This window comes from Monodelphis domestica, chromosome 3 (assembly GCF_027887165.1).
Source record: "Monodelphis domestica isolate mMonDom1 chromosome 3, mMonDom1.pri, whole genome shotgun sequence".
NCBI lineage: Eukaryota > Metazoa > Chordata > Mammalia > Didelphimorphia > Didelphidae > Monodelphis > Monodelphis domestica.
Genome location: NC_077229.1, coordinates 21,355,289 through 21,379,434, shown reverse-complemented (window position 1 = coordinate 21,379,434; position 24,146 = coordinate 21,355,289). Strand labels below are relative to the sequence as shown.

General features: G+C 39.1%; 1 protein-coding gene across 12 annotated transcripts in view; it reads left to right on the top strand.

Annotated features, from left to right (window-relative positions):
* LOC100030849 (myotubularin-related protein 3) overlaps positions 1-24,146 on the top strand; it is a 220,522-nt gene that overhangs the window by 57,181 nt on the left and 139,195 nt on the right. The window contains exon 1 of one of the 12 annotated variants that reach the window (XM_056821514.1): positions 11,217-11,428. The exons of 8 other annotated variants lie outside the window; for them this stretch is intronic. The gene's annotated coding sequence lies outside the window, so the exon portion shown is untranslated. Of the gene's footprint in view, positions 1-11,216; positions 11,429-11,495; positions 13,444-22,023; positions 22,340-24,146 lie in introns of those variants that run through there. 3 more of the 12 variants (XM_016432546.2, XM_007490526.3, XM_007490537.3) reach the window with 3 other exon arrangements.

Here is a 24,146-nt window from a genome sequence, read left to right as displayed (position 1 = left end):
GTATACTTCCTCCCTACCTTGGATCTCTTCCTGTTCTAAAAGCAAGTAGGATTTGTTGGTGAACTATGGAGTTCACTGGGTGTGGGGGACCTTTTCTCCCTTTGGGACTTGTGGCCCCAGATCTCTTTATCTTGGTGCTAATGCACAGTGAGCTCAGTCCTTAGAAGTTGGGCACACAGCAGAATTCTTTATTCAACATGTGAACTAATGCATGCCCAGTCGTGTTTGTTTTATTTTGTGTACTGGATGTAGAGATAAGGCTGAGAGCTTAATAAGGGAAGACAATTCAGTGAAGACTGATTAAGTACAACCCATTACCCATGTGTTTCACTGTGTAGATCTGGTATGCTTTTCTACCTCCTTAGTGAATTATTTTGTGTTAGTGGGGTTGAATGAAAATTTTCAGAATGTAAAATAATGGTACCTGCGGCATTCCTCTTTTTCACCTTTAAAGTGGTTTGTTGCCTTTCAGAATTCCTACTCAACTACAAAATTATCCAGAGGAAGTATTTTACTGAAATTAAATTTTTAAAAAAGTTTAAATTCACATGGCCAGTTAGTGGCAGAGTGGGCTTTCATTCGTTTTTTTCCTTCAATTTTTAAAATTTATTTATTAATTCATTTAGAATATTTTTTCCATGTTACATGATTCATATTCTTTCCCTCCCCTCTACCCTTCCCCGTTCTGTAGCCAATGAGCACTTCAACTGGGTTTTACATCATTGGTCAAGACCTATTTCCGTATTACTGCTATTTGCACCATGGTGATTGTTCATTTATTTATTTTTATCTTGAGAAAATTTTATTTAATTGGTTAATTTAGAATATTTTCCATGGTTACAAGATTCATGTTCTTTCCCTCCTCTCCCCCCAACCCCTTCTCTGGTGTGTGTGTATGTGTCTCTCACATACACATATAGTATAGTATAGTATAGTATAGTATAGTATAGTATAGTATAGTATAGTATAGTATAGTATAGTGGTAGTCTCTCGGTGATCGAGAATGACTATTGTCTTTGTGCAGTTTCATCTACAGTGTACCCTCATGTGGCTTTGGAGTCCAAAGGCTGAGGCGCACAGTTTGTGGCACATGGGGCCTGGGACGCCAGTTGTTATGGGAGGTGCGGTTGTGGTGACGGCATGGTGAATGTGGGTTTGCCAGCTGCTTCTGTCAGAGGCAGCGAGTTCTAGTTGCTTTGGTGTCATGCCAGCCCACTTCAAGTTGGACTTTAGCTGATCCTTGAATCTATTCTTTGGTCGGTCTTGTTTCCTGAGTCCAGCTGACAGTTCACCATAGAATACCTGTCTTGGTATTCGCTGGGAGTCCAGGCAGATGACGTGTCCAGACCATCGTAGCTGGGTATTGAGGACCAGGACTTCGATGCTGGTGGAGTTGGCTCTGTCGAGGACTTCCTGGTTGGTGATTTGGTCCTGCCATCGGATCCTCATGATGGACCGGAGGGAGCGTTGGTGAAATTGCTCCAGCTGTTTCATGTGCTTCCGGTACAGTGTCCATGTCTCACAGCCATACAGGAGCGAGCTGAGGACCACTGCATTGTACACTTTGAGCTTCGTCACAGTGCTTACACCTCTGTGTTGGAGGACTTTGCAATGCAGCCGCCCAAGTGTCTGGCTGGCCTTTTGGATCCTGGCATTGATCTCATGGTCTAGGGATCCGTCGTTGGCGATGGTGCTGCCCAGGTACTTGAAAGTGTTGACATTAGAAAGCTGCGTGCCGTCGATTGTAATGCACGGCTGGTTCGTTGGCCTCCCTGGTGCAGGTTGGAACAGCACCTCTGTTTTGCTGAGGCTGATAGTCAGGCCAAACAGTTTTGTTGCGGTGGAGAACCTGTCCACAATGGTTTGGAGATGATTTTCTTGGTGGGCCATGAGAGCACAGTCATCTGCTGTGTACATACACATTTACACACACACAAACATATGCTGAGCCCTGAGCCCCATTGAGCTTTGCCAGTGTCTATAGGGGCCTATAAGTGACAGTAAACATCATTCTTTCTCTGATTCTCCACTTTGATGAATTCTTAGAGAACCTCAGTTAAAAATCTAGTTCCATTATGAAAATAGAATTTCCAGTGGAGAAGTACCTATTAATTCTCTATATAACATAGTCTCTAAGATTAAGCTTCTCTGCAAACACTAGTCATTAAATCAGTACACATTTATTAGATACCTGTTAGGCTCTCTGTACTAGGGGTGTGTAGACAGAAATGACTTGGCGCTCTGCTTTGAAGTGGCTTATATTCTATCAGAGGAAAGAGTGTGGTTCAGGTAACTATATGCAGGGCACATGTGAGCTAGTTGTGGGGAAAAGGATAAGTAGTGGCAGCTGGGAACATGGATCAGGAAAGGCCTCATATAATAGGCAATGCTTGAGTGAAATTTTGAAGGAAGTTCAGGAGAAAGTGAATTTCTGGCATTCTTTAAAAGATGAGGAATGAGAAATGGAGCCTTGTTTATGAGGACAAAGTAAAAAGGCCATTTTAATTCAATAATGGAGTTTTCAAAAAAATTCTAAATCTGGAAAAGTAGGTTGATTCCATGTTGTTGGGGAAGGCCTTTATTAAATGTCTATACATTCCTTTTATTTATTTTAAAGTATTTTTCCATGGTTACATGATTCGTATTCTCTCCCTTCCTTCTTCCCTCCCCCTTCCCGGAGCCGACAAGTAGTTCCTCTGGGTTATATGTTATACATATCTTTTAGCTAATCAGTATATATTGTTTATCTCTTCCTTTTGATATACTTTGAAAGTAACCTGTGATCCACTACGAGGCCCCAAAGAGCCCCCCAAAATATGAAAAGAATCTGAATTATTGATAGCAGCTCTTTCTGCAGTGTCAGAAAGTAAGAAGAGGGAGGGAAGGATGGCTATCAACTGGCAAATAGCTGAATAAGTTATGTTATATCAGTGTAAAGGAATACTTTTCTGCTGTTAGAAACAACTAAAAGGGGTGATTTCAAAGAAACCTGGGAAGACTTGTGTGAACTGGACAAAACCAAGAAACAGTTCATAGGACATTGTAAAGGCAAACAACTAGAAAGAGTTAACTCACCATTGTGCTGAGCATCATTTCAGAGGATAAAATAATAATAATAGCTAACTTTACTTTGTGCTTTTGGGTTTGCAAAGCATGTTACTTATAGTATCATTTGATCCTTACAGCAACCTTTTAGGGAATGCTTATTATCTCCATTTTACAGTTGAGAAAGTTGAGGCTGAGAAGGTCAGGTGATTTGCCCAAGGTCCTGCAGCTTATGAGGGCAGAGGCAGAATTTGAATTTTTAGGTTTTTTTTTTTTTACTCCCCACTCCAGTATTTGGGCTGCTCTTCCTCCTCTTAGCCAGAGAGCTGATAACGAATCCTGCTGCTCCCCTCCTAATGGATGGCCTCAGGGCACAAAACATATATTTTTGTGGCAGTTTGTTTTACTTGACTGTATATTTGCTACAAAAGTTTAAATAATTTTTACTCCCCCCCCTCCCCTCTTCAATGATGGATCAGAGAGGGAAAATGAATTTTTGTCCATTGAAAAAAAGATGAAATTAAATGGAAAAATATCCTCTGGGACTAGGAAGGGGCAAGGTCTCAGGCCTGTCCTAACCCAAAAGGTGAAGTGACTTGCTCTTGGTGCCTATCAGGTTGGAAGGGCTGGTACCCCAATCTGAGAGTTCTGACTTAGTGCTTTCCTTAGGTCCAGAAAGAGCATCTTCCTCCAGTTCAGCTCATTCTCTTTGGAGTTCTCTCCAGCCTTGAACCAGTTTCTGCATCGTACTAATGCTCAGTGGGATTGATTGGAAAGAGGCCCAAAGCCCACATTCAAGTTTCCTGCTATTCCTTAGCTTGGGCAAGTCACTGAACTTGATTAAGCTGAACAGTCCCATGATCTGGTGGAAACAATCCAAAGGGCTTGGCACTGAATGCCAGCCCTTCTCTGCCCCTGCCCTGAGACAGGAGCCTTTCTAGGTCTCATTTTGTCATCAGTAAAATAAGGAAGGTTGAACTTGATGATCTCAATAGGCTTTTAAGTTTTAGTTTATGATCCTATAAATTCCATTTAACATCAGTTTCTTCCTCCTGTAAAAAGGGCTAATAGTTCTTGGCCATGTTGGACAGAGTTCTTGGGAGGATGGATCCTGGAATGGTAGACGGGATCCTGGATTGGGTTCCTGAGGAGCTGCCTTGAAATCCTACTTCTAGCCCTTGTCTGTTTAGGCCCTTTTACTTCTGTGGACCGCATTTTCCTTCTCTCTAAAATGAAGGGGGTTGGATTAGAATGGTCAGTCTTTAAGGTTCTTTCCAGCCCTGGATTTGGGATTTTTCCTTGGTGCTTTGTGTTGTTGCCTTTGTAAAGGGCCATATAAGTACTCAGTCTGAATTTGTTAGGATTGACAGGTTTCCTGTTCTTTTGCATCTTTTAAAAGAACTCCTTTGCAATATGAAATTTGAGAAAGAAAATGCTTTTCATGATGGGAAAGGGAGGAAAAGCTACTGAATGCATAAATAAGCTTACCAGCCAGCACATTTCTGAGGATGTTTTCTGGGGCATTACTTGGCTGGCTTAGTAATTGATGTTGATGTTTTACCAAACACTTTCCTTCAACTGCCTTGTGAACAGGACCACAGAGTTCAGAATTGGAGGGGACCTCAGAGACCACATGTTCCAGTCACCCCTGTTTACAGATGAGGAACTACTGTGTATTCTTAACCATCCATCCATCTATTTACCCATGTGCCTGGCCACCGTGTTTTCCTCAACACCACTTCATCCTCCTTCAACTAGCCAGCCAGATGCCACAGGCCACACCTTGTTGTTTCTCCTGCTGTAACATCCATCCTTCACATTTTATCTCTGAGAAGCCAGCACTGTACCACAGGCTTTCATCACTTCTGCTTGTTGAGATTGTTGCAGTACCTTCCTAATTAGTCTTTCTGCTTTGTCTATTCCCATTCTAATCCATTCTTCATATGGCTTCCAAAAGGACTTTTCCTAAAATTCAGTTCTAACCATATCAAGAAACTAGTGGCTCTGGGGTCAAAAGACTCCGTTTGGCTTTTAAAGCCTTTTACAGCTTTGCTCCAATTGTCTTTCCCACCTTAGTTAATGTATTTATTCTCCCCATCATGTGTCCAGTGGTCCAAGCAAACTGGCTTCTTGTGTCTTCTCACAGGGTCCTCCTCCACATTCTCCAGTCTTCATGCCTTTGCATTGGCCATCTCCCATGCCTAGAATGCCCTTCCTTCCACCTCTTCAGTAGGGCTCCCTTACTTCCTTCAAAGCTCAACTCAGATGCCACCTTTAACATAGGACTTTCCTTTGAATTAGTTCCAAGTACCAGGTTTGCAGAACCTGAGAGAGGCTCATCAGTACACCGTATGCATGAGAGTAAAGTTTTCAGTTGGTGACAGGTTGCAATTTGCATCAGTGGAGGGAACAGTTAACTCTGTCATGTAACTGGATTCTTATTATCATCTCATGCTGGTATGTGTCAATCAGGACTTGACTTGAGGTCTTTTGACTCTCAGAGATTGTGATCTTTCTGTACAGTGTGTATATTGCTTTGAAATAGATGCAGACACCTTCCCGAAATCTCCTTGTCACATTTAGAAACTGTGGAAAGGAAAGTATCTTATTTGTTTAGAAGCCCAAAGAGGAATTTTTCTTAGTTTGTTTATAAATACCTTTCCATAATTTTTTCTTCCAGTCTGAAAGAATCCTTGTTAATGTGTCAGAGTCTCCCACAGATCATTTTGAAAACCACTGTTTAGGTGCTTTTTCTAATTTGGGTTTATAATTGCATATTTCACTGTGTTCCTCATTCTTTCCTCCAACCCCCATGGGGGGAAAATGTGTACAAATAAGTGTTTGAAATGCTTCATAATAGTCTTCATTCCTTTTAGAATACCAGGCTAAATTAAGATATGGTTAAGGACTACTGTAGCTCATATTCTTCATGTTGCAGGTTTAGATTTTTAAAAGACTGGGTTTAAAGGAGCATAGATGTTAGAGAAAGGGGTTCTCTCTTAATTGTGGGTAATACTTTGGTTTTATTTTATGCAGAATTTGAGATCTTCCAAAGAAAGAAGGTTTTTGGAAGTGAGGATAATTTTAGTCTCGAGTTATGATTTTAAAGCATAAGTTTGTATCATTTCTGAGAAAAGATCCTGTTAAGTTTTTTCAAGCATAATAATTTATGCCTATTGCCTCTAGTTTAAACCGATTTTTAGCAAGTCATATGCCAGTTTCCCCAGTTGGACTTGAAATTGCTTTCATTCCAGATCTTTGTTTTGACAGTTTATAGTTATTCTCCATTTGGATTTTCTTTGAGATTGTGCCCAAGTTTTCCATTTAAGTTAAATATTGTCATGGGGCTTGTTCCCCAAGTATGAGATGGTAATTTCCTTGGCAGGGAATGAGGAAGGAAGAGGAGCTCTTTCTTGCTTACACAAGAAGCCTGTGTAATAGATATGAGTGTGCTCTACCTCTCCTCCTGTGGTCAGAGGCTCTGTATTTCCATTCCTCTTCCACCATCCGTGTGAATTCAGACGAGACTTTTGAGCTCTCCTGAAACTAAACTGTAAGATGAAAGGACTGCGCAAGGTAATCTCCGAGATTCCTTCTAGTTCTAGATCAGTGATCTCATAATTCTTAGCCTCAGTTATTCTTGATGTCAGAGCTCCTGACAAGGAATCTTGGAGAGAGGCTGCAATTAGTGGAAACCTTTTCAGAGGAGACAGTGGAAAGTTCTTCAGGGCCAATTCTTCTTGTGAACCTCTTTTGCCAGCAGGGAGTGATTTTATAGTTCAAGAACTGAGAAGAAGTTGGTGTAGTGGAGTGATTGCTGGCACTGACAAGGTCTGGGTTCAGGGCCCAATTTGCCAATGACTGATTCTTTGGACCTCTGTTTCCCCTCTGTCTAATGAGAGGTTTAGTCATACCACAAGTTCATAACCTTTTGTGTGTCATGGACCCCTCATCAGACTGGTGAAGTTTATAGACCTCAGAATAATGAATAAAATAAAATACATGGACATTACAAAGGAAATCAATTATATGGAAATAAATATTTTCCTACCCATATTTACAGAGCCCTGAATGTTAAGAATCTGATTAAGAAAGATTAAGAATCCCTGGAATAGATGTTCTCTGAGCCTCTTTCTGACTCTAACATGGACTATTTCTATGGGCAGCATTGACTCTTATACCATACGAAGGAAGCCAAAGCCCTTAAGCCCAGCATCTTCAGTGGGATTTCTGTATCTGGCTGGCCGAATCAAGGATCCATGGAATTATCAATAGAACGAATGGAAAGGAATCCACAAGGCCTATCTTAAAATCAGGAGTAGGAAATACTTGTGATAATTCGTTAAATATTTACTGACTTCCTTAGCCATATGTAATGTACTCAGTTTGCATAAGCATTAAGTAAGCTCTCCTTGGTACAGAGGTGTTGGAATGTGGTTTCCCTCATTAGACCGACTGCCTTTTATCTTTCTTTGCAATCCTGGTAAGCTCTTAAATTCTTTTTTCTTTTCTTTCTTTTATTTTAATAACACACTTCCACATAAGTTTTCCAAAGTTATATGATTCGTGTTGTCTCTCTTCCTTCTTCCCTTCCCCTCCCAGAGTTAACAAGCAATTCAGTCTGGATTATACATGTATTATCAAGCAAAACATATTTCCATATTATTCTGAATAATCTTATAAAACCCAACCCCCAAATTATATACTCAGAGTCAAGTGATAAATCATTTTATCTGCATTTATACTCTAACCATTCTTTCTCTGGAGGTGGGTAGCATTCTTTTCATAAGTCCCTCAGAGTTGTCCTGGATCATTTTATTGCTTTTAATAGCAATTTCTATCACATTTCATCATTCCACAATATTTCAGTTACTGTGTATAATGTCCTCCTGGTTCTGCTCATTTCACTCTGCATTAGATCATATAGGTTTTTCCAGTTTTTTTTTTTTAAAACCATCCTGTTCATTTCTTATAGCACAATAGTATTCCATCACTATCATATACCACAGTTTGTTCAGCCATTCCCCAATTGAAGGACATCCCTTTACTTTCTAATACTTTGCCACCACAAAAAGTGCAGCTATAAATATTTTTGTACAAACCAGTCTTTTCTCATTTCTAAAAAAAAATTTCTTTGGGATATAGACCTAGTAGTGATATTGCTGAATCAAAAGGTATTCATTCTTTTATAGCCCTTTGGGCATAATTCCAAATCGCCCTTCAGAATGGTTGAATCAATTCTCAACTCCACCAGCAGTGCATTAATGTCCCAATTTTGTCACATTCCCTCCAACATTTATTATTTTCCTTTACAGTCATTTGGCCAGTCTGATAAGTGTGAGGTGGTACCTCAGCATTGTTTTAATTTGCATTTCTCTAATCAAGAGGGATTTACAACATTTTTCATATGATTATTGATAGCTTTGATTTTTTTTAATCTGAAAATTGCCTATTCATATTCTTTGGCCATTTATCAATTGGGGAATGACATGTATTCTTATAAATTTGATTTAGTTCCTTATATATTCAAGAAATGAGATCTTTATCAGAAACGTTTGTTATAAACCCTCCTCCCCCATGTTTGTTGCTTCACTTCTAATCTTGGTTGCATTGGTTTTGTTTGTTCAAAACCTTTTTAATTATAATAAAAATTATTCATTTTACATCTTGGAATATTCTCTATCTCTTGTTTGGTCATAAATTCTTCCCTTCACCATAGATCTGTCAGATTATTCTATGTTCACCTAGTTTACTTATGTTTAAATCATATATCCATTTTGACTTTATCTTGATATAGGTAGGGTGTGTTATATTGATCCAAACTTAATTTTTGTCATATTGTTTTTCTGATTTTCCCAGCAGTTTTTGTCAAATATTGTCAAATATCCCCAGAACTGGGATCTTTAGGTTTATTAAATACTAGGTTGCTGAGGTCATTTACCCTTACTCTATTGTATTGATCCACTCTTCTATTTCTTAGCCAGCATCATATTGTTTTGATGATTATTGCTTTATAGTGTTAACCGTGAAAATGTGGTTTGCCAAGACTGTGAATTGCCAAAACTGTAAAGGTTTTGGCCAAACTGTAAAGATCATTTTTAGTGTCTTGATTTAAAATCTAAAATTAAGTGGTCACCATGGGAAAATTCCCAAATATGAAAATACCCAAGTCAGCTGGGTTTTATGGAGATTTTAATTAATATAAATGAAGGAATTAAGGGAAAGGGGGGGGTAGAGGTTGGAGAGAGGAGAGAAGGAAAATTGTAGAAAGGGCCTAGGCCATTGACCTAGGCCTGAGCCTAAGGGAGAGCGAGTCAGTCTTTATCACTCACCACAAGATCATCTTCAAGCAAGCTCCAAACCTCCGAACTCCAACTAACTTCCAATCCAAAAACTAACTCCAATTCAATAAGTTCCTTCCTTTTAAAGAAATTTTCTCTTATGTCACCTCCTTTAAATTTTCATGTCTACCAATCACAGTAGATGCTTTTTCCCAGGACTGCCCATTCTTAGTTCTCATCTTCTTTTGTTTTCACTTTCTCTGGTTAGATAAAATCTACTGAGTACTTCACACCTCTTTTGTTGAGCTTGCCTTTTGTAAGTTGCTTGACCTTTTAGGTACTAATTAACCTTTATAGGTATTTAGCACCCTATTTTATTAGATCTAAAAATAGACCTAGCTTAAGGTTCTAGCTTTACTATAAGTATGAGTTAGGGACTTTTCATTGTTCAATCAGGAGTTTGCAACTTTATCTTCCCCTAAGGCACTGTATGAGTAGGGTGGAGTAATTTTTAAAAGTTCTCAATACATTCCTGATCAAGTATCTTTATTTGTTAAAAATGGGGAATAGCTTAATCAAATCTTTTAAAGAAGAGCCTGAGTAGTTTTAGATTCACAATAGTACAGTTTAAGATCTGGCACTTCTAGGCCACATTTTCTTTTTCATTAGTTCCCTTGATATTCTTGACCATTTGTTCTTCCAGATGAATTTTGTTGTAAAATTTTCTAGTTCTATAAAATAGTTTTTTGGTAGTTTGATATAGCAAGGCACTAAATAAGTAAATAAATTTAGGGAGGATTATCATCTTTATTATATTAGCTTGGCCTGTTCATGAACAATTAATGTTTTTCCAGTTGTTTACATCTGATTTCATTTGTGTGAAGTGTTTTGTAATTGTGTTCATGTAATTCCAGCATTTGTCTTGGCAAATAGATTCCCAAATATTTTATATTGTATAGAATGATTTTAAACGGAGTTTCTCCTTCTAACTCTTTCTGCTGAATTTTGTTGGAAATATATAGAAATGATGATGGTTTAAGTGGTTTTATTTTGTATCCTACAACTTTGCTAAAGTTATTAATTATTTCAATTAGCTTTTAAGTTGATTTTCTAGGACTCCCTGGGTATAAAATCATATTATACATGAAGAGTGATAGTTTAGTTTCCTTATTGCCTCATTTAATTCTTTCAATTCCTTTTTCTAATCAAAAGCCTACTCAAGTGCCCCTTTTACCATGCCATCTGGCCTGGGCAGTGTTCCTGAGCATGAATTACTATTAGATGGATGTTTGTGTTGGCACATCAAGCCAGAGTGGGCAGGAATTGTAGGAGTGATACTAGTTTACATTTACATCATCCTTAATGTATGCCACAATTATTATCTCAGTTAATCCTTACAAAAGCCCTGTGTGTTGGGTGCTGTCATTATCATCCCTGTTTTAAAGATGAGGAAACTGAGGCAAATAGGTGAAGTGGCTTTTCAAGATACACACACCTAGTAATTGTATGAGGTGACCTCATATGATAGGTCCATGTTGGGGCCTTTTTGTTTGGTTTCCTTAGATTTTCCCAGAGCTCTGTTCCTGGATTTCACCTTTGCCAATACACTGTACCTTGTATTCGTATTTGTGTCAAAACCCCTCAGATTGTGAGATAGTATGTGCCAGACTTGAATGCAGATCTTCCTACCCCCAGGATTCAAGCTCTATTCACTGTCCTTCCTGTCCAACAATAGGCAATAGTAACCTTTGCTAGAAATGCTTTTCTTCCATTATTAAAAAAATAAAAATTCAGGATATGTTGAGTAGTAAGTCACTTTATTCCTTATTATTCATTCCCTTTTGTCTTTATATTATATTCATTTCTAAATATATTCCTTCCTTTACCCAGTTGTTCAGGGAAGACTAATAACCCCAAACACGTGAAGACTTCCCTTCAGAAGAATGTGCAGATAGAACAGTTCATTCAAGTGGCCATCAAGTTTGGAATGCTTAGAGCTTGATCAGACATCAAAGACCCCAAAGTTATCCACTGAATCTTCGGCCATCTCCAGTCATCCTGACTTGTCTTACTACTGCACTTGGATGACTCTGGAAGAAATAGTAAGGCTTACGACTTTGTGCAACTCTGCCTCACTTAAATCCACTTCACCTACAAATCAAGACATCATGCCTCCATGTCATTGCTCTTTTTTGAAAATGAAGAACAAGGAGGCAGCTGGGTAGCTCAGTGGATTGAGAGCCAGGCCCAGAGATGGGAGGTCCTAGGTTCAAATCTGACCTCAGACACTTCTCAGCTGTGTGACCCTGGGCAAGTCACTTTAACCCCCATTGTCTAGCCCTTTACCACAGTACTGATTCCAAGATGGAAGGTGAGGGTTTAAAAAACAATCATCCTTCATAATACTGATTTAAAAAGAGGGGAAAATAGGGGCAGATAGGTGGCTCAGTGGATTAGAGAGCCAGGCCTAGAGACAGGAGGAGGCCTTGACTTCAAATCTGGCCTCAGACTCTTTTCTAGCTGGGTGACTCTGAGCAAGTCACCTTATCCCAATTGCCTAGCCCATACGATTCTTTTGCCTTGAAACTGATACTTAGTATTGATTCTAAGACAAGGTAAAAGTTTAAAAAAAAAAGAGGGGAAAAATAGCAATTCAGTCAAACTAGTCAGCTTATTGATCAACATGACTTTTTGCTACCCCATTCAGTGAAGAGATTTTTCCATCAAAGCCACAGAATATCCGAGTTCTGGCATTTTCCTTCCCCTGCTTATCTAGTCTTTCTTTTTTTTTTTTGAATATTTTGAAAATGGGATTAATGGTCACCAGGAACCAGTATGGGTTCACTAAGACAAAGAAAGCTAAGGCGGACATGCTTCATTTCCTCTTCTTAGGGTTTCTAGTCTGGTTGGTCAGCAGAATCTGTCATAGTCCGAATAGGTGGAATTATCCACTGGGCTGATGGAAATGCAATTGTTAGTTTTGGTATTCGGTGGCACTTCAGACACACGCTAGCATTGTATTCCTGGGCAAGTCACTTAACCCCCAATCAGAGCTGTCAGACCAGGGCCAGCTGATGTATTTGACCTGCAAAACTCCCCAGTGCTCTCCAAAACAGATGAAAATGCCAGAGGGGGGGTGCTTAACAAAATCAATAAAAAGGCTTTAGAAAGTAGATAATGTAAATTTGTGTTTTCTAAGTCAGTGTGTGGTTTGGGAATTTGTTTCAATTTGAGTTTGGCGGCACTGCTTGAGATAGCCCTCTAAGACCACAGGTAGAGGGAGTTGATTTCTGCGTTTTCTACATGCTATGTCCTCATATCACATTGTTGATATTTTGAACTTAGTGGACAGCCTTGGATTACATCTGAGGGCTGAGAGAGTACCTGGAGGATGCTGTTACCGCCCACAATAAGAGAAAAGTTAGGAAGAGTGCAGGCCTGAGGGAAAGGGGGAAAGTCAGTCATGAATTCCATTATTCCATAGGCTGCATTTGACCTGCCTGTGGGACATCTTGCAGAAAACACAGCAAGCTTTTGCTGGGAGGCCTTTGGTTGGAGATGGGAGGCTTGGGCTGGAGGCAGAGAGTGGCTTGGTCTGAGTGTCACCTGCAGAAAGTCAATACATATTCCTCTACATCTACAGTGAAGAGAGATCACCATTGGAGTGCAGTACAAGAGCAAAGAAAGCTTTGGTTGCCACAAACTCTTCAGCCTTAGTTTATTGTCTGTATTATTTTGTTCAAAGAAACGAAGTCTTTCCACCTGTATATAATCAATTTAGTGATCACAGCTTTTTAAAGAATGGTCTTTGGCAGCTTCTCACTGCCAGATCCCATTAGCATAGGTACCACAGTGGTACCAAGACATGCTGTTTTAGACCAGCAGGGAAATCGGCTTGGTTTCCTTTTCTGGGAGACAGATGATTGTTATTTAAACAAAGAGGTTTGTGATGACTATTTGGTGTTATGACAAAAGCAAAAAATGTCAGTAGAGTCAAGTTTAGAAACCTGCCCACCAAATAGAGTTCCTTTGAACTCTGGAAGTGATGATTCTGTTTGCTGGACTTGAAGCATGATTTGGTGCATAGCTGTTGAAATCTCCATCCTTGATATTTTGGGTTGGTATATTGCTGATTCCTAATTCTATTTTCGTGTAAAAATGTTATCTATTAGCCAGGTTTATATTTTTATCTCTGTTAAACATATTTGAATGGAACTCATCAGTTATAATTCATACTCTTTAAATTGAATTTATTGTTGAAATAGCTATTCTATTTGGTTTCTATTAATGCCATAATTTAAAGCAAACACAGAAGGTATAGTTATTTGTGGAAATGAGTTGATTAAATATTGCTTTAGAAATTTATTGATAACTTTCTTTAATATCTACAAACTAATTATTTTTGTTCCTTGGTTTTGCAAGTTAGACTGATTTGGATTTGTGGATTATTTGAATATTCTTCAGTTTAAGAAAAATGTCAATAAGTAGGAAAAATAGGTGGCATACAGGCAATTTTTATTTGATAGCTTATTAATGTATTTTAATTTCCAAAGAAATATTTTTCTTAATAGCATAACTTTGTACCAGATTTGCCCTTTGGATATATTTTCTTCTGTGACAAAGTATTGAGCTTGGTTGATGGAAAAGAAGCAATAAATATAATATGTTTTTGACTTTAGAAAGACTTGTAATTGTGGTACTCTGTGATATGCATCAACATGTTGGAAATAAGGCTTAGATCTGGATAGCACAGGGGTCATATACAGAATTATCAACCTGAGCAAACATACCAAATAGTTTTGTGACAGTTGGCCTTGGATTCTTTACTGTTTGACAGATAAGTTGTCAAGCACTTTAGAGGGTAGGATTATAGTTCAGCATTATCTTCATGGGAGAGCAGAGGTTGGAAATAAGCAATAAGACATGGGGAAGCAAATGCATTTAAAGAAAACGGATTGCAGAAGTATAAAAAAATCTTGAGTACAATAGAGGGATTTTGGGGGCTATACTAGATTACATTCCTGAATAGAGGGTCTATTCCTTTGTCTCATTGTGGAATGTCTTAACTGGAGACCTAAAGACCTGAACAGTGGGCCTGTAGAGTCTGGTCTGGTAATATGTCACATACCTGCCATTTCAGAATAAACTTAGTTCAGGAAGGCTTATTGCTAGAGCTTTGACCACCACTTTTAAGTCGAGCAATCTTTGAAGAGCATCTTTGAAATCCTGGAGAGAGGAGATTTATGTTGGTGGAGGGATCTAGCAGTACAGGTATAAATACATCAATTTCTGAAGTATACTAGATCCCAGACTGAAGACGTTAGATGAAGTCAGGATTTATAAATGAATATAAAGAATTATTCTAAGACAGTGACTTGAGTGATGTTTGTTCAATAAAAAATGTAGACTACAACTATGAAGAATCATGTTAAATATCCAATAACTACAAAATCATTAATTTTGATATTTATTGGAACTTGTTTTCATTGTGTTGAGAGATGGTTTCAAATGAAATTGTAGAGTTCTATATGTTGTCAGTCAGTGACTATCAATCATCTAACACTTTGTCTAGCAGAGGAGAGACAGAAATAGAATATATGGATTCTTGGAGCCAAATGACTTGTCAAATTCTGGAAGAAAGAGAAGGGAGAAGCTGAAGTGGGCTTCAATATTGGGTGAAGGGTTCAGGTGGGCCTTGAGGAATAACGGAGGAGAGAATTTGGACAAATGATGGGGAGGAGACAGATGAATTATGTGTAGGGAAGGAGTGAACATAATAATAGCACTATAGAGATTGGCCTGAGTGGAGCAGGAAGTTGGCTGTTGGTGAATAGTGGGAAAAGAAGTTGGATAACCTTGAACTGTGGCAAGAGTTGAGTTGATTTAATAGCTAGCAGTCTTTTATGATGTAAACATTAAGTACCTACTGTGTGGCAAGCACTGTGCTAAGTGCTGGGAATACAAAAGAGGCAAAAGACAGTTTCTGCCCTCAAAGAATCTACAGTCTGATGGAGGAGACAGCAAGCCAACCCATATATACAAAGCAAGCTTCATAACAGTGTAAATAGGAGATAATTTAAAGCAGGAAAGCACTAGCATTTTAGAGGGGTTGGGGGAAGACTTCCTATAGAAGGTGGGGTCTTGGTTGGGACTTAAGGAAGCCAGGGAAGACAGGGTTTAGAGATGAGAAGGTAGAATGTTCCAGGCATGGAGGGTCTTGTTTGTGGAACAGCCAGGAGGCTAGTGCCACAGCGTCAAAAAGTATGTGTTGGGGAGAATAAGGTGTAAGAAGCTTGGAAAGATAAGAGAGGCGAGGTTTTTGAGAGGTTTTGAATGCTAAACAGAGGATTTAAAATTTGATGCTAAAGGGAGTCACTGGAGTTTATGGCATAGGGCGGGATGACTCTGTCTGACTTGTGTTTTAGGAAAATCCCTTTGGTGGCTGAATGGAGGATGGACTGGAGTAGGGGAAGATTTGAGGCAGCAGACTCAGCAGCAGTTACTGCAGTAGTCCAGGTGTGAGGGCATAAGGGCTAATACCAGGATGGGGGTAGTATCAGAGAAGGGTGTATTAGATGTTACAGAGATGATTTCAATAGACCGTGTCAACAACTTGGATATGAGGGCTGACAGGTACAGAGGGGTCCAGAATGACTCCTACATTGTGAGCCTGAGGGCCTGGGAGAATGGAGCTGCCCCCTACTGTAATAGGGACAGTAGGAGGGAGAGTACTGGGGAGAGGTAGTGAGTTCTGTTTTGGACATACTGATTTTAAGTTGTCTACTGGACATCCAATTTGAGATGTCTGAAAGACCATTGAAGATGTGTGAGGTTGGAGGTCAGCCAGAGAGGTTAAGGTAGGGCAGGTAGATATATAAGAATCATTATCACAGAGATGGTAATTAAATCTAGAGGCGCTGATGAGTACAGTTTAGAGACAAGGAGGCCACAGGACAGAATTAGAGGGTGAGATTTAGAGAAGGATTCAGCAAAGGAGCTGGAGCAGGAGAGTGGAAAACCAGCAAAGAGAGTGACCAAGTGTCAGAGGCTATAGAGAGATCAAGGAGAGTGAGGGTTAAGAAGAGGGCATTGAATTTGGCAATTCAGAGATCATTAGTGATGGTGGAGAGAGCAGTCTATAAGGGGCAGAGCAGGCACAAAGCACCTGTTCTAGGTGGCTTTTTGGAGGAGTTTAGCTACAAAAGAGAAATAGGAAGATAGCAGGACTGAAAGCAAGGAGCAAATAAGGGAGACATGGGCGGGCTTTTTGGGCAGTAGAATTTGAGTAGTCAGTTAGAGTTGGCCAGTAGGGAGGGAGAGATTGGAAATAAATGAAAGATTGGGTAGTCTGCTGGAGGAGATGGGATAGAATGGGATCACTTGAACAGGTTGAGGAGGGGGGAGTCTTGGTAAGAGGTAAGGCCACTTCACCAGGTGAGACAGGGGTAAAGGAGAGAGTAGCAGAAAGAATCCGTGTGATAGGAGATGAGGAAGAGAGGAAGAGGGAGTTCACAGCAAATGGCCTCTTTTTTCCCCCTGTAAAATATGAGTTTCTCAAAGTTTTCAGCAGAGAGTGGGAGAAGAGGGGAGCCATGAGAGGTTTTAGGAGGGATGAAAAGGTTTTAAAGAGCCACTGTGGAGAGTGAGAGAATGAGCTGATGAGAGAGGTGCCAAGCAGCAGAAAGGGCTCAGTCTGTATAACAAATTTATAGTGAACCAATCAGAATGGTTGTAATTTTCTCTGTCTTCATTCAGCAGATATGTGCCACAAAGGCAATGAATGGTGGAAATGATCCCAGACTGAGACTTGGCTGGGTGTAATTAGGGGTATAAGGGAGCTAGGGATTCAAGAGATGAGGATAATGTAGTTACAGTGGCTCACCAGCAGTCAAGATGGCGAAAAGAGGAGAAAGTGGCTAGTGCAGGGGAGATGAACTGGGAAAGAGTTTGAGTGGTCAAGAGATTGGAGGTCATGGTGAGAATGAGAAATAGGGTTATGTCAGAGAAGGCAGAAGTTGAAGCAATAGATTATATCAGGATAAGGGGATTTCAAAATTCCTAAACATGGGGATGATACATTTGTGGATAACCAGTCAGCCGACCTAGTAGCATCTTGAAGGGTTTTCTTAGGTACCTGGTCCTAGTTAATAAGGATCAGTTGGAAGGAACAAGACTAGAATTAGGGCTCAGAGGAAACAAAGGAGGATCTGAGAAAACCATTCAAAGGTGATTCTAAAAAGTCTAATCCAGGAGACCCCTTGGACTTGTGCGTTCCTTTAGAACAATGGCTGATTTTCGCCTTTTCTGTATCCCCAGCACTTAGCACATGCTTGCTGACTGGGTATGAATTGCTGGTGGCACCTCCAGAAAATGAGCTCATTTGAAAGTAGAAACTAGTTTGGAGAGGTTGTCTAAGTGGACACATCTTAGAGGGGGAGGCAATAACAGCGCTGTAATGTGAGGGTGGCAGCTGCCCGGCTAGAGATGCAGAGCGCAAGAGGTAGTAGTATGTCAGCACTGCCTTTTCTTCGCAGAGTTGGCAGAGCACCCTTTAATGCACTGGTGTGATATTGGATATTACAGATATCAGTGTTTGTGGCATCCCCTCTACTCGACTGTCAGCGTCATGAAGGCAGAGACATTGCCTGGAATGAGAACATTTTCCCTTAGGGTTTAGCACAGTACTAGGCACATAGTGCTTAATAAATACCTGTTGAAAAAATAAATGAATGAATGAATGGAGATAGTTGAATTTATTCCAGCGGTTGATTCTTTTCACTTAGAGAAAGGGAAGAGCAGAGGAGTCTTAGCGGTTATACTCGGTGCCATGAAGACCTTCATATCAAACAGTTCTGAGAAGCACTTTGTTACAAATGCCAGTCTTTATATAGATGAGAATAATGGACTTTTCTTTTTAAAACTCTTACCTTCCACTTTAGAATTAATATTGAGTATTGGTTCCAAGGCAGAAGAGTGGTCAGGGCTAGGCAGTTGGGGTTAAGTGACTTGCCCAGGGTCACACAGCTGGGAAGTGTCTGAGGCCAGATTTTAACCTAGGACCTCCCATCTCTAGGCCTGGCTCTCAATCCACTGAGCCCCCAGCTGCTCCTGAGAATAACAAGACTTTTAATGGTTAGAAAGTAGGAAATTTTAAAACAGTTGAAACAGATGGTCCTTTTAGCCTGAAGTACAAAAGAGAGGGGCAGCTAGGTAGCACAGTAAATAGAGCCTCTGGCCTGGAGTCAGGAAGGCAGAGTTCAAATATTACCCCAGATGCTAACTGTGTGACCCTGGGCAAGTCACTTTACCCTGTTCACCACAGTTTCTTCATCTGTCAAATGAGCTGGAGAATGAGATGGCAAACTACTCCAGTATTTCTGACAAGAAAACCCCAAATGGGGTCAAGGAGAGTCAGACTCAGAAACAACAAATAAAAGACTAAGGGAAATGTTAAAGTAATTTTGAAGATTATGAAAGGCTTCAACATATACCTTAATACAATGTAATGTAATATTATATTATCACAGGGTATTTTATTTATACATAGACTATGTACCTATGTATATGAGAGGAGAAGAGTAATTATTTTCTTCTTTCTAATAAGAAAGAATAATAGGAAATGGCTTCATGCTGAGCTTGTGAAGCTTAGGCTGGTGCAATCAAGGCTCACTCCTGCTGACCACCAGTGGAACAGAAAATTGTGAAGCATCCTTTTTGACATCTTTTGAAAAATTTGGGTTGGTCACATTTTGAGATTTTTGAGCATTTCACCAAAAGGCCAGGGAAAGGATTAGATTTCTCTTTCACATTCTCTTCTCACCAGATTGGTTCGTTTCTGGCAATGTTTACCTTGAATCAAACAAAAAAGCAAAAGCAGTCATTTTTCTACCTTGTTTACCGCAGAATTGTGTTCTGGTCACATAAGTCATGTGGCTGGCTTTTTATATTGAACCCTGGCTTTGACGCCACTTTAGCTTTGTGACCATACATGAGTCATCAACCTTCTCTGAACCTTGATTTCTTTATCTCTAAAATGAGGATTAGGGGGAAGCTGGGTGGCTCAGTGGATTGAGAGCCAGGCCTAGAGATGGGAGGTCCTGGGTTCCAATTTGGCCTCAGACACTTCCCAGCTGTGTGACCCTGGGCAAGTCACTTAACCCCCATTGCCTAGCCCTTACCACTCTTCTGCCTTGGAGCCGTATTGACTCCAAGATGGAAGGTAAGGCTTTAAAAACAAATAAAATGAGGATTACATTTGCATAGCGTCTCTCATTGGGTTGTTATGAAATGTATAAGAAAGAGGGACGAGAGAAAGGAAGGAAAGAGAGAGACAGAAATTTAAGCCAGGTACTATGTAAAGTGCTTGGGTTACAAATATAAGAAGACAAGGCAGTTCCTACTCTCTAAGAACTTGCATTCTAATGGGAGAAGACAAAACATAAAAGGGGAGCAGGAATAGGGAAAGGAGGGAGGAGACATCTGGCGGGGAATATATAGCATTTATTCTTAAGAGGGAATTGAGCTGGAAGTGATGTGAGTCACAGGGCTGGAGCTGCTCAAGGAATGGTGACCAGGCCAAGGGAGGAACTCACCAGGCTCGTTTCAGGACTGAGTCTATGGGGAAAAAGCTTTGGTTAACCTTAAAGTTCTGTGAGCTGTTGGGTTACATAAATAATAAATTGTGTATTTGAGAAATGTTTCATTACATATCCTATTGTGGAATGTTAAAGAATATTGAATTCTGAAGTTTAAATAGTCCGGTCATCCCGGCTCAAAAAAGTTCAATAATTTGAATACATAATTAAACAAAGTGATTAAAATGTTTTATAAGGAATCTTTAATTTGTTGTGTGCTTTTACTAATTATTAGCCTTGTAAACTGGATCAGTCCAAATAGTGAAATATTTGTAAACCTTTTTCATTTTTAAAGAATTCCTGGTAGAGTTTGAAAGTTAAAAACAAACACCTTTGACTTTTGCTTTTCAATCTGAGAAAAAATATGCCATATTGGAGAGAGCTCTGTCCTTGGAGTAGGGAGAACTGGCCTTGAATCTTGCCTCAAATGCCTGTCCTACTGTGTATCTCTGACCCAGTTACTAAAATCAACAAGATTTGTCACAAATTTGCTAAAAGCAGGGAATACAATACAAGTAAGAGGAAAGGCAGTTCCTGGACTGAAGGGGCTTAACTTTCTAATGAGAGAAGACAGCATGCACTTAAAAAGATGCAGAAAAGGTGGGAAGAAGTGGACATGGGGCTTCCTTCATGGTAGAGAAAATCAGGAGAGTACAGAGTGTAGTTTGGAAAGGAATGAAGATATGGCTGGCTTGGAGTGTCCTCTTGGTTTTGGAAGGAATCAGATAATCCCAGGGAGAGGTGTAGTAGGCTCTGAGGGAACATACAGTGTGTGAGGACCAGGGGGTGGTAATTTGAAGAAGGGATGTTTCTTTGGCATGGCAGAGAAAGTCTAGAGTCAGCAGTGCCATCTGTAGAGAAGAACAACTTCTAGCTTCAATTTCCTTATATCTAAAAATGGAGACTACAGTAAACTACAGCATTTCACTCAGTTGTTAAGGACTAAATGAGATGATATTTGGAAAACTTTCTGGCTTTTGTTTTTACATTTTGAGTTCTTAATTCTCCACCCATTAAGAAGGCAAAAAATACAATACCCATTATACATATTAAATCATGCAAAACTTTTCCACATTAGCCATGTTGAGGAAAAAAATAAAAAAAAAAATAAGTTGAAAGAAAATCTGTTTCAGCCTGCCCTCAAGAGTCCATCAGTTCTTTCCCAGTGGAGGTGGATGTATTTTACGTCATGGGTCCTTTGGAATTGTCTTGGATTGTTGTCTTGACCAGAGAAGCCAAGTTCTTCACAGTTGATCATCATTACAATATTACTGTTACTATGATAGATGCTGGTTTTGTGTATTTCATTCTGCATCAATTCATATATAGGCCTTCTCAAGTTTTTCTGAAAGCCTGCTTGCATTTCCTATAAATAGCAAAATTTTTCTCAATTTCTAATTCTTTGCCACCATAAAAAGAACTGCTATAAATATTTTCACACACACACACACACACACATATGTATATATCCTTTTCCTCTTTCTTTGTCTCTTGGACCTAGTTATTGTATTACAGGGTCAAAGGGTGTACATAGTTTTATAGTTCAGAATGGTTGAATTAATTCATAGCGTTACCAATTGCATTAGTATCCCTCCTATCCCCCAATTTTTTCCCCCTCGTTTCCCCTCCAGTATTTGTCATTTTTCTTTTATGTCATGCCGGCCAATCTGATAGGTGTGAGGTGGTAGCTCAGAGTTGTTTTAATCTGCATTTCTCTAATCAAGAGTGATTTCGAACATTTTTTCATTTAACTATAGAGAGCTTTGAATTCTTTTTTTTCTGAAAACTGCCTGTCCATATCCTTTGCCCATTTATCAATTTGGGAATGGCTCTAATTTTTATAAATTTGACTTGGTTCCCTGTGTTTGAGATATGAGACTTTTGTCAGAGAAATTTGTGGTAATTCCCCCCCCCCCCCCCCCCCTATTTTCTGCTTGGAAGGCTCTTTGCAAACCTTAAAGCATTATATATAAATGTTAGTGAGATCTATGGCCTCTTGTCCAAATTCTTGACTGAAAGTGTTAATTAAAAGCACCAATTAAAGCCTTCTAATTAGTAGTTCCTTTTAGTTATAGTATCTTGGTGTTATAGCACTTTTCTCCAGCCTGGAGCAGACATGACTTCCACATGAATTCCTCTGCTTGGTTTTAGATTGGCTGTAGTCTTTTCTTTATGCATATTTGTGGATGACTTAGACCCAGGCAGCCCTCTCTGTTTACATGAGATAAATATTACTAGTCAGAGGGTGGTTCCTTTTGGGGCCTTGTAGAATTGGTGCTGTTATAAATAACTTTTGAGAAAAAGGTTGATGTCTCTGGGCGAAAGACCATTTCATTTCTGTCAGCCATTTGATAGTTAAGGGATGGCTACATCTAAACAGTAGGTATTTATACGAACTCTTTCAGGAAAGTTGATTTTGTGATTGGTGTGTTGGGAATGGAGGTGGAGGGATGGGGGTTGCTATCAGAGGCTGTTAGGTTTTTGTTGATTTGTTTAGAAAAATTGAGTGTAGGTTCTTCTCAAATAGGTGATTTGAATCATTTTCAGAATATAAAATTTAGTCCAGTGAGAAGCAGAATTCTTTTAATTTTATGCAGATTGGATTTTCTTAATTGGAAATAAATAGAAATTCTGATTTATGTGGATTTATTTTGTATCCTGCAAATTTGATAAAATTATTAATTTTTTCCACTAGCAAAGTTGATTTTGTCAGGTTCTCTAAGTATACTATCGTATCATCTGCAAAGAGTGATAGTTTAATTTCCTCACTGCCTACTTCAATCTCTTTGATTTCTTTTTCTTCTCTAATTGCTACAGCTAGAGTTTCTAGTACAATGTTAAATAATAGTGGTGATAATGGATTTCCTTGCTCCACTCTTGATCTTAGTGGGAAGGCTCCTAACTTATCCCCATTGCATATGATACTTGCTGATGGGCTTTAAATAAATACTGTTTATTATTTTGAGGAAAGGCCTTTCTATTCCTATATTTTTTAGTGTTTTTAATAGGAATGGGTGTTGTATTTTGTCAAAGGCTTTTTCTGCATCTATTGAGATAATCGTGATTTTTCTTAGTTTGGTTACCGATATGGTCAATTATGTGGATGGTTTTCCTAATGTTAAATCAGCCTTGCATTCCTGGTATAAATCCTACCTGGTCATTGTGGATAATCCTTGGCATGACTTGCTGTAGTCTCTTTACTAATATTTTATTTAAGAATTTTGCATCTATATTCATTAAAGAGATTGGTCTATAGTTTTTCTCCTCTGTATTTGGTCTTCCTGGTTTGGTAATCAGTACTATATTTGTGTCATAAAATGAATTTTTCAAGACTCTTTGCTTATTTTGTCAGATAGTTTGTGTAGTATTGGAATTAGTTATTCTTTACATGTTTCATAGAATTCTTTTGTGAATCCATCAGGCCCTGGGGAATTTTTGGGGGGGAGTTCCTTAATGGCTTGTTCAATTTCTTTTTCTGAGATAGGATTAGTTAAGTATTCTGTTTCTGTTTCTGTTAATCTAGGTAATTATATTTTTGTAAATATTCATCCATATCTCTTAGATTGTCATATGATTAGGCATAGAAGCTCTTAATAATTGTCTTAATTTCCTCTTCATTAGAGGTGAGATTGCCCTTTTCATTTTTGATACTATTAATTTGATCCTCTTCTTTCTTTTTGGGGTATTAGATTTACCAGTATTTTATTTTATTTGTTTTTTCAAAGTACCAGGCTCCTGGTCTTATCTATTAGTTCAGTAGTTGTTTTACTTTCAGTTTTACTAATTTCTCCTTTACTTTTTAGGATTTCCAATTTAGTCTTTATCTGGGGATTTTTAATTGTTATTTTTCCAATTTTTTAAGTTGCAAGCCCAATTCATTGGTTTCCTCCCTCTCTCTTTTGCTGATAAAGGCACTCTGAGATATGAATTTTCCCCTCAGTACTGCTTTGACTGTATCCCATAGATTTTGATATGTTTTTTCCTCATTGTCATTCTCTTCAATGAAGTTCGTAATTATTTCTATGATTTGTTTTTTGACTCACCAGTTGTTGTTGTTTTTTAAACCCATACCTTCCATCTTGGAATTAATACTGTGTATTGGTTCCAAGGCAAAAGAATGGTAAGGGCTAGGCAATGGGGGTCAAGTGACTTGCCCAGGGTCACACAGCTGGGAAGTGTCTGAGGC